This window comes from Trachurus trachurus (assembly GCF_905171665.1).
Source record: "Trachurus trachurus genome assembly, chromosome: 23".
NCBI classification, from domain to species: domain Eukaryota; kingdom Metazoa; phylum Chordata; class Actinopteri; order Carangiformes; family Carangidae; genus Trachurus; species Trachurus trachurus.
The window spans coordinates 12,545,003-12,555,567 of record NC_139912.1 but is presented as its reverse complement, the minus strand read 5'-3'; positions in this window follow the sequence as shown (position 1 = coordinate 12,555,567).

Below are 10,565 nucleotides of genomic sequence, written 5' to 3'. Positions count from 1 at the left end.
AGAGGAATACATCTGAAAACAACACAAACAACAACAACAGAACAAGATATCAAAAAAACTTCATAGAATTCAGTGATAATTGGAGATGGCAGGAAATTACATCTAACAGGAGGATAAATGATACATTTCACCTTGGAGACAGGAACAACTTTACAATCTCACGACAAATATTTGCTTCCACTGATCCATATTTAACGTGGTTAAAAAATCTGCCAGGAAAAAAAAGCTTATAGAATATATACTGTATATGATATAGGATTTTAACATACAGTTTGAGAATATTTCAATGAGCAGGAAACAGGAAATCCATTTGATTTCAGCGTGGACACATACACTATTAAACCCTCATTCTATGGCCTATTGTTTATATTATCTTCCCATCCTTTTCATCATCTCAATATGTGGTATAGGCCTATAAAAAGGTAAATAAAATTCTAATATATCCAATATCTTTCCCTATTTCTTTTCTGCGGGTATTTGTCATTTGTAGAAAGCAGCAGCAGCAGCAGCAGCAGCAGCAGTAGAGTCGGATGTCAGTCGTCTCTGCATGACAATGGACGCGCAGCGATGTTAAGCAGAGGCCACACACCTTTCATCTCCCGGGGGCCCTTAACTTCCCTGTCACATGCACGCGCGCGAGCACGCACACGCTCTCGTGCTCTTTGAGTGATCTAACAGGCTGCTTTCAATATACATCCTCTTGTGAATGGGGCCATGGTCAGGTTGGAGTCACAACAGTGAAGGGGGGGGGAGAACAGAAACTTCATTATAATGTGTTACAACAGAAACTAGTCACCGTGACTGTATTCAGTTATTGCAGAGGCACCTTGCATAGTTTTGCTCCTTCATCTACATGCTTTAGGAGGCGTTACTGTGGCAACGGCGCCCTCATCTGGTTAAAAAGCAGACCCTGATTTCTCTTAAACTCCATCCTGTCATGAAAACAATCTGCTTATTGGAAATGACTTCAGTCTCAGTCTCTTATGACTTATGGCAGTATGTTGTGTATATTTATTGATGCTGCACAGACTGTTTTATGGCGTCACTGTCATCACATGTCACATATCAGGTTGTTGGGGCCTCCTCTTGGTTTTAAAATAGAGTTTCTATAACTCTGTGAGAAGGTTGTGTCGTTGGGGACAGTAACTGGGTTTTAACATGTTGTTTACCTGTGCAGCTGCTGCTGTGAACAAACATGGATATGATGAATATGCAGGTGTTTTGTGGTGGTTTGAAGATAAGTTTTAAAACCTGAATCGGTGCCTTTCCATTTTCTCAATGTCGGTAGGTTACTGTTGTCATCCTGCAGACTCCGTGCAGACCACACTTATCGCCTCTGTTGCTCTCCCTTAGCTTTCAGCAAATGATGTAAGTGTGGGAATGACTCAGGACATTAATGGACCAATCAGCAGCTGCCCTCGTGCTCAGTCTGTATCTGACATTATAGCACCATCTACTGTTGTCTGTCCGCTCTGCTTTGATAGGTGTCAAAGGGCAGAGGCTACAGAGAAAGGGAGGTTTTCCCTCCCGTATGCTGTTGGCTTTTTTCTTTTACATTAACACAGAAAACAGAAGATTAGAGATCCAAAATGAACTAAATGGGCTTCTCCTCCTGAGAGTTTTCCTAATTAAAACACACTGATTGTCTCATCATTTGGGAGCTAAAGAGAAACGGGCCAACAGCTTATTCTGGGACATGACCTAGAGCTGGAGGAGGACTGGACTGTGAAGCCGCCACACGGGTCTTTGATGTGGCAGCAAGTGGAAGTTTTACTGTGAACTTGTGATGAGCCTCCTGAAACACAAGGAGGAGCAGTTCAGCCTCGGTACACACACACATGCTGCAGCCAAAAGGGAGAGAGGCGGTAAGATGAGGGCTGGGAGGGCGGAGGGCACGGAGAGACGAAACTTGGACCAAAGTAAGATAAAGAAAGAAAGAGGAAGGAGGGGAAATGGAGAGAGTGAAAGAGAGAGGGAGTGTCCAAGTAATGGATACACAGCGAGAGAGACAGAAAGAGATAGAGAGAGAGGGAGAGCGAAAGAGGACTTGTCCCTAGAGGATATGAGCAATAGTCATGCAACAGGGAGCAATGCCTGAAAAAGTCAGCAGCTCCTCTCTTAACAGCAGCCGCACTCTTTTTCTTATTTTTTTTTTTTCTTATTGCCTTCAGAGCCAGACTACAGCAGGAGAAGCAGCCAGCTCTCTCCTGCAGGGAAACCCACTGATGAGGTCTGAACTGATCCCCTGGATGCCGCTCATGCCAAAAATGTTAATCACCAATTTCTAGAAATGGCTGTCGCTTGAAAATTGATCACCCTCTAGTTAAATATAATCCTCTGAGTGTACGGAGGGGAGACGGGGCAGAACAGAAAACGAGAGGATACATGTGACACACCAGATAGCTACCCGAGAGGATATTCAAGGCTTTGTCCCAACTCAAGGAAGCATAGGCAGCGGCAGCAGCAGCAGCAGCCTGTCAGCAAACACTGTCCCAGTTCACGGCTCCTTTCTCCAAATGATGGGGCGCATAAAGGTGCTGTCCTTCTGTCAGCCCAGGTCTGTCCTCTCAGGGGCCAAAACAATCAGTCAGTCCTCTCCAACTTCTTCTCACTCAGCAGAAAAATTGTATTCTATTTTCTCACAGCTCACTTTCCCCCCTCTCACAGTGGCGACGAGACTCAAGCAAAAGTGGCAATGTAGCAATAGCAAAACACTCCATTACACATGAAAGCCCTTCACTTGAAAAATGTCAAGGAAAAGTTGGTGGAGTATGTTAAAGGAATAGTTCAGGGTCTTTGATGTGGGTATGTGTGAGGTAGTCGTGGACAGATTCTCATCAGCACTTTCACAGTTAAGGAGGTCAGACCAGGAGAGAGTTGTAGCTAAATGTGGCCATCAGAAGAAGACACGATTGAAACAGAGTGTACAACACTTTCACCACTTTATCTCGAAAACAGCACTTATCTTTGGCGTTACATTTTTTCAACTGCAGAAAATACTCCACAAAGCTGCATTTAAACAGATATTTGATGGGGTGCTGTTTAGCTCAGTGGCCCATATGCAGAGGCTATAGTCCTCTATAGTTTGATTCCATTGGTGGCCCTCTGCATATCATTCCCCCTCTCTCTACAGCTGTCCTATCAATTAAAGGCATAAAACCCCCAAAATATATCCTTAAAAAAGAAAAACAAAACAGATATTTGATCATGTAATGGACAATTTTAACATGACTTTTCTGAAGGTCCTGAACACACTAGGATTCCCACTCAGATGTAATATAACGTACTGGTTATGCGAGACAGCCTCACATTCCCCACATTCACAAAAAACTCTCCCTTTAAGTAAAATGTACTTAGAAGATTAAAAGTGAAAGTGGTCATAATTCAGAAACAAATGACCCCTGATACCAGTCATGTGTGAGTGGTCTTTTACAGCAGCGGTTTGTCATATTACTATTTTATATACTGTCGGGTATAATATGTGACAGTGAACTTTAAAGCCTCATCATATGTTTTGCATCAAAAACCTGGATCGGCCAAGCAACTGGTGACTAAAGCTGTCAAATAAATGTCAAGTAAAAATTACAATACTTGCTTGTGAAATGTCCGGTTGCATGAAACAGACTCAAACTTGTAGAATAATAGTTTCACCGTGAAGTGAGAGTGGTGATTTTCCACTGCAATGCAACCTGGACAACTTCCTTTGCTTCTGACACAGAAACAAGTCTCTTGTCTTCTCTCTCTCTCTCTTCTGCCTCCAGCGGGAGGTCAAAGGTCAGGCTCAGCTGCAGCACACTGAGCCTGCAGCCTGTAGGGACTCTGAGTTTTGCTTAAGGACACTTCAGCAGGGCAGATGTTTGCACAGGATATAGATGAGCTTCAACAGCGTACCAGTCCAGCAGCTTTGTGCTCTGCAAGAAACTGATACTGTTAAAACTAAACCAGGACTAACATAACTGTTCAATCCACAATCCTTACACCACCAGGATACAGAACAGAGCAACTATTAAATAAGTGTTGTTTCTTAAATTATTATTCAAATGTACTGTGTGGTTTTCCATTCTTTCTTTCCTGTGATGTGATGTTATTCAGTGAAAGCCACCAATGCATTTTCACATCAGCCTTCTGTCATCTTACTGTATGCTGTATACCCACTCCTCCAAGCTCCTGTTGTTTTTCTTTTGATAATATGAAAAAGAAAAAAACAACAACAAGGCAGAGCAGACGTGGGAATATGCACCAACTTTGAGCAGAAACATGGACACATTTGTACGAACCAAAGAGCTCAGACTACAAATGTAACCACAGGGAGCCCATGGGATGATGAAACTACCTGCTCCACTTACTACAGCTCTGCCTCTCCTTCAGTCGGTCGCTCTGTGTCCTCCTCCCTTTGTCTGTCTCTCCTCATGTCTGTTCCTCTTCAAGAAACACACACACACACACACACATATATGAACAGCAACAAACTGCCAAATGCAGCTGCTCATATCATCCTCATACACGCACACACACATGAACACCCCAGGGGAAATGCAGTGGGACTTGGAAGCAGCTGAGAGAGACTTCTTTGGAGAGGCCATCGTTTTTTTTTTTATCTGCATCTTTGTTTCTTGCACTTTGCATGTGTGGTTGCATGTAACTCATCCTCCTTTTTTTCAGATTTTCACCCATCATCACTTCTTTTCCTTCCCTCTCCCCACACTCTCCTCTCTGCGTCTCCCTCCCCCGTCACACTCGCCTCCTTCACGCACTCCATCTCTCTCCCTGTCTCTGTCCATCTCCTCCCTCCTCCCCTCCCTTCATCCATCCTTCTGTCAGCTGGCAGAAGATGAGTCATGCCTCTAGCTGGGAGGCTAAAACTCTCTCTCTCTCTAAATATATCTTCTCTATACTTCTCCTCCCCACTCTTTCTACGTCTCTTTCTCCCTTCCTTCTCGCACTTCTCTCTGCTCTTCATCACCATCTGTTTCTCTGCGTCTCTCTGCTTTGTTCCCGTTGCTCCGGCACCGAGCTCTCTCCTCCTTCCTCTCTCACTTTCTCTCGTGCTTGTCCGTCCCCCGTCAGTCTGAAAGTCAGATTCATCAGCCGTTTATAATTCTGTTCATCCCCCTCGATCTGTCTCTCCTCCTCTTTGTCTTTCTCTCTCTCCAAACACTGCACCCATGCATCCATAAAAAGCTGTTCTCACGCTCCCTCATCTCTTAACTGTGATGACGTGAACACACATACTCTCTACATTTGTTACATACAGAAACTTGTGAGTCTGTCTTGTGTCTCCAGCTGAACTATTTTTATTCAAGAGGATGAAGACATTTACAAATACTCTGTATGTGTTGTCTAGGTCTTGTCTATATACAAACTGTTTTATCTTAGCATGCTACATGTCCATATTTATGTCCACATCTATATGTTCTTGTATATTTGCAGTGTAAATAAATGGATAAAATGTAAAATAATAATCCTGAATTTGTTGATTTAATCAATCAGTTTTATTTGTACAAGTTATTCAACTTCAAATATGTGTCCAATTTAGGTTATTTTCATGATGATTAAAAGAGAAGTATACTTTTTTAATGAAATTGGTACAGCTACAACAGTGACATGGTGGATGATGTGGAAGTTTCAAAATAGCTGTAATTTCTTAATTTTAAACCAAGTAAAAATATGCTGCTTCTTCTTTTAGTGTTTCACTGTTTAAAAGATATCAGTGTTTATTTTTGACTTTTGACTGAGAGCCATGAACAACATGTCAGGCTGTTTTGCTCCTTTGCTGCAGTTTTCTAGGTTAAGAGAGAAGATCCAGTCTCAACTTTTTATGACATGGACAAGAAGTCTAACTGTGCTCAGAAAAAAAAAAAATATTGTGAAATCTTGAAAAGCCAAAGTTTTTTTTTTTGTTTTTTTGAAAAGACTCTAAACAAAAAGAAAGAATCCAACTTTATTGTGAAAATCCCCATGTATTCACACCTATGCTGAGCATCCATATAGCAGTGTCACAACAGGTGATCCAGCTTTACATCTCAACTGGGTCCATCACTGACCTGATGATCTATATTCTTGTTTGGTTGTGTACTTAATTGGCTCTTAATTGAATCGCTGGACTGAAAAAATTCTCAATCATGAACTCTTTTTCCTGGCTGAAAGTCATACGTATAGCTTTGTTTTTAGTGCTATTATCATCAGCAGTTGCAGGTTTCAGCTCATGGTTGTGGCTACGTGTTGTTATTTAATTTTGTCTTATAACCATAATGGATTTGCAAAGGGCCAGTGTATGAAAACGGTGCTTCCCAACAAAGGTGGGTGAGTCTAAACTAATAAATAAGCAGCCGAGACTGTCAACTGAGAAAACTCTGGCTGGCCTCGTTTGGCACTGGACTGGAACCCTGGGAGAGGCTGAATCCCTGATCGGGGAGCCCAGGGAGAGGCTACTGCAGCTGGGCCAGATCCCCTGGTTTCCCCCCTGGTGCCCTGGAGCTCCGCTGGTCAAACTACACTGGTCTCCTGATCCCCTCCCTGGAGAAATTAACACACACACACACACACACACACACACACACACACACACACACACACACACACACACACACACACACACGCGCGCGTGCACACTCAAACATGTACAAACAGAGTTTCAAGCATACAGATGCATACTCATGCAGAGACAAACACACAAACAGTCTGACACACACATACCACTGCAAACACACACACATTTTTGTTCTCTGCCTCACTAACCCATGGACACACACACACACACACAGTCCGCTTCCAGTAAACAAGTGAATGTCAAAATAAATAAACTTCTTGACCCTCTGGCTATGTAAAAGTGGATGTTTTTGTGACACACACATGCACGCACACTTTACCTAATTATCAACAAGCAGGACTTACACTATCTTACACGCACGCACGCACGCACGCACGCACGCACACACACACACACACACACACACACACACACACACACACACACACACACACACACACACACACACACACACACACACACACACACACTATGAGGTGGTGCAAGTCTCGGCTGGTCTGGCCTGATTTACAGCTCGCCTCTGAATTGATTCATCTGGCCTATAAATCCCCAGGAAGTCTTGTACTGTGTCAGGTCAGAAAACACACACACACACACACACACACTGGTGCACACAAAGTTTTATGTCTTTTTAGCTCTCACACAACATTTGGAGAGTTTGTTGAATTCAAATTTTTCTTTTTACAACAACAACAACACACGCACACACAATGGAAACTATAATATCCCCTCTATGTAATGAGAGAAGTCTCTGCAATTTAGATCTCAGATCTGCTCCTTGAGCTTCACTGGCAACGAGTGGCAGATGAGGACAGCTCCAAACTCAAAGGATGACACCTCTCACAAATCTGACATCAATACAATGTGATGGGTCTAAATATGGACTCAAATGTTGAGGATTATTTAAAAAATCTCTGATGTGGGATGAGTAAATTTATGAGTTATAAATATTTTGGCAGCACATTCACTGATGAGGCATCTTTGTCTTCACGCTCTTTTCATTTACTGCTATTTATGGAGATTCTTTCTCAGACATCTGTTGATATTTCACTCATATTACCTAAGAAACATCTCAGTTTATGGTCTCCCTAAGTTTTTTTTTTTTTTTTTGGCTTCACCACAACACTGGGGCCGACTCAGTATAACCATAAATGTCTGAGTGAACGATCTTATTTCCACCATTGGTCAGCTGAATGCCATGTGACTTAGCTGGACGTTCTCCATTGGTTGTTGCTCTTTCAGAATGAATTGGTGCAAACAGGTTTTATCAGTGCGGCGGTTACATCCTGCATTTATTATCGACTACAATCTGTTGCCAGATTTGGAGACTGGGTATAAACCTGGTTAATATCTGGACTGTGTATGAATGAGAAAACTGTCTTTATTTCCCCATATGGAGTCACTGTAGTGTCAGAAATGGCTCATAACTATTGTGCTCTAAATGCAACAATTGCCAAACTTCAAGACTTGTAAGTAAACAGCAGTTACTGCTGATGGTGGATTATGTAGCAATAGCTCCTTTAGGCAGTTTTAATGAGACAAATAAACTTGTTACGCTCCATCTGATAATGTTTTGCATGTGTTGTCTTTATCGTCATCCAAGTTATATGGTGTTTACACTCACTGAATAATTTAAACCCACTTCTACCTGTTTGGGTTTTTAGCATTTAGATGTCTTGTTTATTACGTAAAAACATCTCCACAAGTTTCACACTTGCCAAATCCCCAAGTGTGGATTTAAAGGGAAGCAGCATGATTTCAACAGTTAGCAAATGTTTAAAGTTTAAATGTGTTATACTCAGACTACACCAGAGGAGATTGTTTTTACCTATCTGCTGGGTGTAACACAAATGTTTGACACCCAAGTAGCAAAGTGAAAACTTATTGAACAGACGCTGTTTAACCTTCATCTTGGGAGTTCAGTTGTTGTCTCCTTCAAACTCGACTGAAACCTAGTTTTTTATGGGATTTTGCCTCCAACTCTGTGGTGACATGTGAACGTCCACATCAAACAACCTGCCTAGTGCAATTTCTAAGATTGAAAATTAGCTACTTTCCACCTTCATGGCTCCTTGCACAAACACAAACAGAGAGACAGAGGAAAGACCAGCCAAACACACACACACACACACACACACACACACACACACACACACACACACACACACACACACACACACACACACACACACACACACACACACACACACACACACACACACACACACACACACACCAATATGCAGCCTATTCATGCCAACAGATGACAGAGTGCATTGAGAAAATGCCAAAATGCTGACTACTGAGGGAGAGAGAGCACACGGACTGAAAAATCTCCTATGTCAGACTGCAGAGCTGGCAGAAAAGAAAAGCATTGTTGAGGACACACACACACACACCTAGACAGCCTGTGTGGTGCAAAAACTGGAGCAGGGTGGCCGTGCATAACACACACACGCACACACACACACGGACACACACACACACACACACACACACACACAGCCTGTGAGGCATTGTGGCGAGACAGGAGCACAGACGAGCTGTCAGAGAGAGGGAAGAGAAAGCGAACAAAAAGCAAGAAAGAGAAAGAAACACAGGTAGAGATGGATGGAGGGGGATAAAAGAGAGGTAGGGAGAGATGCTCAGAAAAAAAAGGAGGCATCGCCCGGTAATGACCCTCAGTTGTCTTCCTCTTTTTTTTTTGCATCTGCTCTTCCTCTTCTGCATTTTGTTTCCCTGACTCAACTTTTTCTCTGGCGCCTCACCTCTCTTTTCAGTCTTTCACCTCGCTGTTCATTGTCACTGTCGTCATGCTCACAGTTGTCCTGCCTGTCACACCCAGCCCTCTCTAGTTATTGGTGGAAGAAGGGATGGATTTTAATAAAATAATAGAGATGGAAGAGAGGAAGTTCAACACTACATGCCTCGAAAAAGAAATTCCCGTGTGAAACCGGTGCTGCTGGAAACCTGTTATCGTCTGGATTGTTTACTTGCAGAACTAGTTGGAAACTCTAACAAGTTCTGCGCCAAAACCTCAGTTCTTGCAAGAATTAGCATCATGTTTGGATATTTTCTGATGTGACTTCTTACAATGCTGTGATCAGAACACGTACAGTCAATATTTCATCATATATGCATGCGGCCATAGTTTGAAATACCTACGCAACTACATCAGTTTCAGATTCTGGGGGATTTTGTGCTGTGTAGATGGGACACAGTGTTAAAGCAGAAGTAAGCGATCCGGTGGTTTTGGCTAACTTCTTGTCAGTCGATGGAGTTAGCAGTCCCCGCCCTCGTCCCTACGTCACCACATTCACGCGCATCCCTTGGCTGCACACACAGAGAGGACCGCCCCTTTATGCCGTTCTCTCTCCTCATTGGATAAAGGTTGTAGGATACAAGGAAAGTTTTCTCCTCGGCTTACAGCAGAGCAGAGTGACTGACAGACCCGTGTTTCAGACCAAACACTCTATAAGTGATTGCTGTCGGAAGATATAACTATTTAAGACTTATATTAACACAAACATTCCGCTTACTTCTGCTTTAACAATGAACACTTGCTGATTTCCTGTTGGAAAAGGTTTATGAACTAGCAGTTTATTTTCTCACGACTAGTTGTCTATTTATATTCTGACAGTGCAAGATAATGTAAAAGTTGACAGAACGAAAAAGTTTATAAAAATGAGCAACGGCTAAACTTTTACTCCATTAAATTGTCACGATTGCATCTCAGGTATCTGATGTTATTTTTTCAACAAAGGTCCTCAGGGAGGTAGAGAGGAGCTCTAAGGGTGGTTGTACAATAGACACACACATACACACATACACACACTGTACTGCACAGGTGAAGCCCCAGTGAAGCAAGGAAACACCTGAAGGAGCATGAAAGATTCATCACTTACAGTGCACATTATACAGTGTACACACACACACACACACACACACACGCAGACAAAGGTTTAGTGTATCTCAGTGCATTGTTACTGTCTGCTTTCTCTTTCATGTGGGGGTG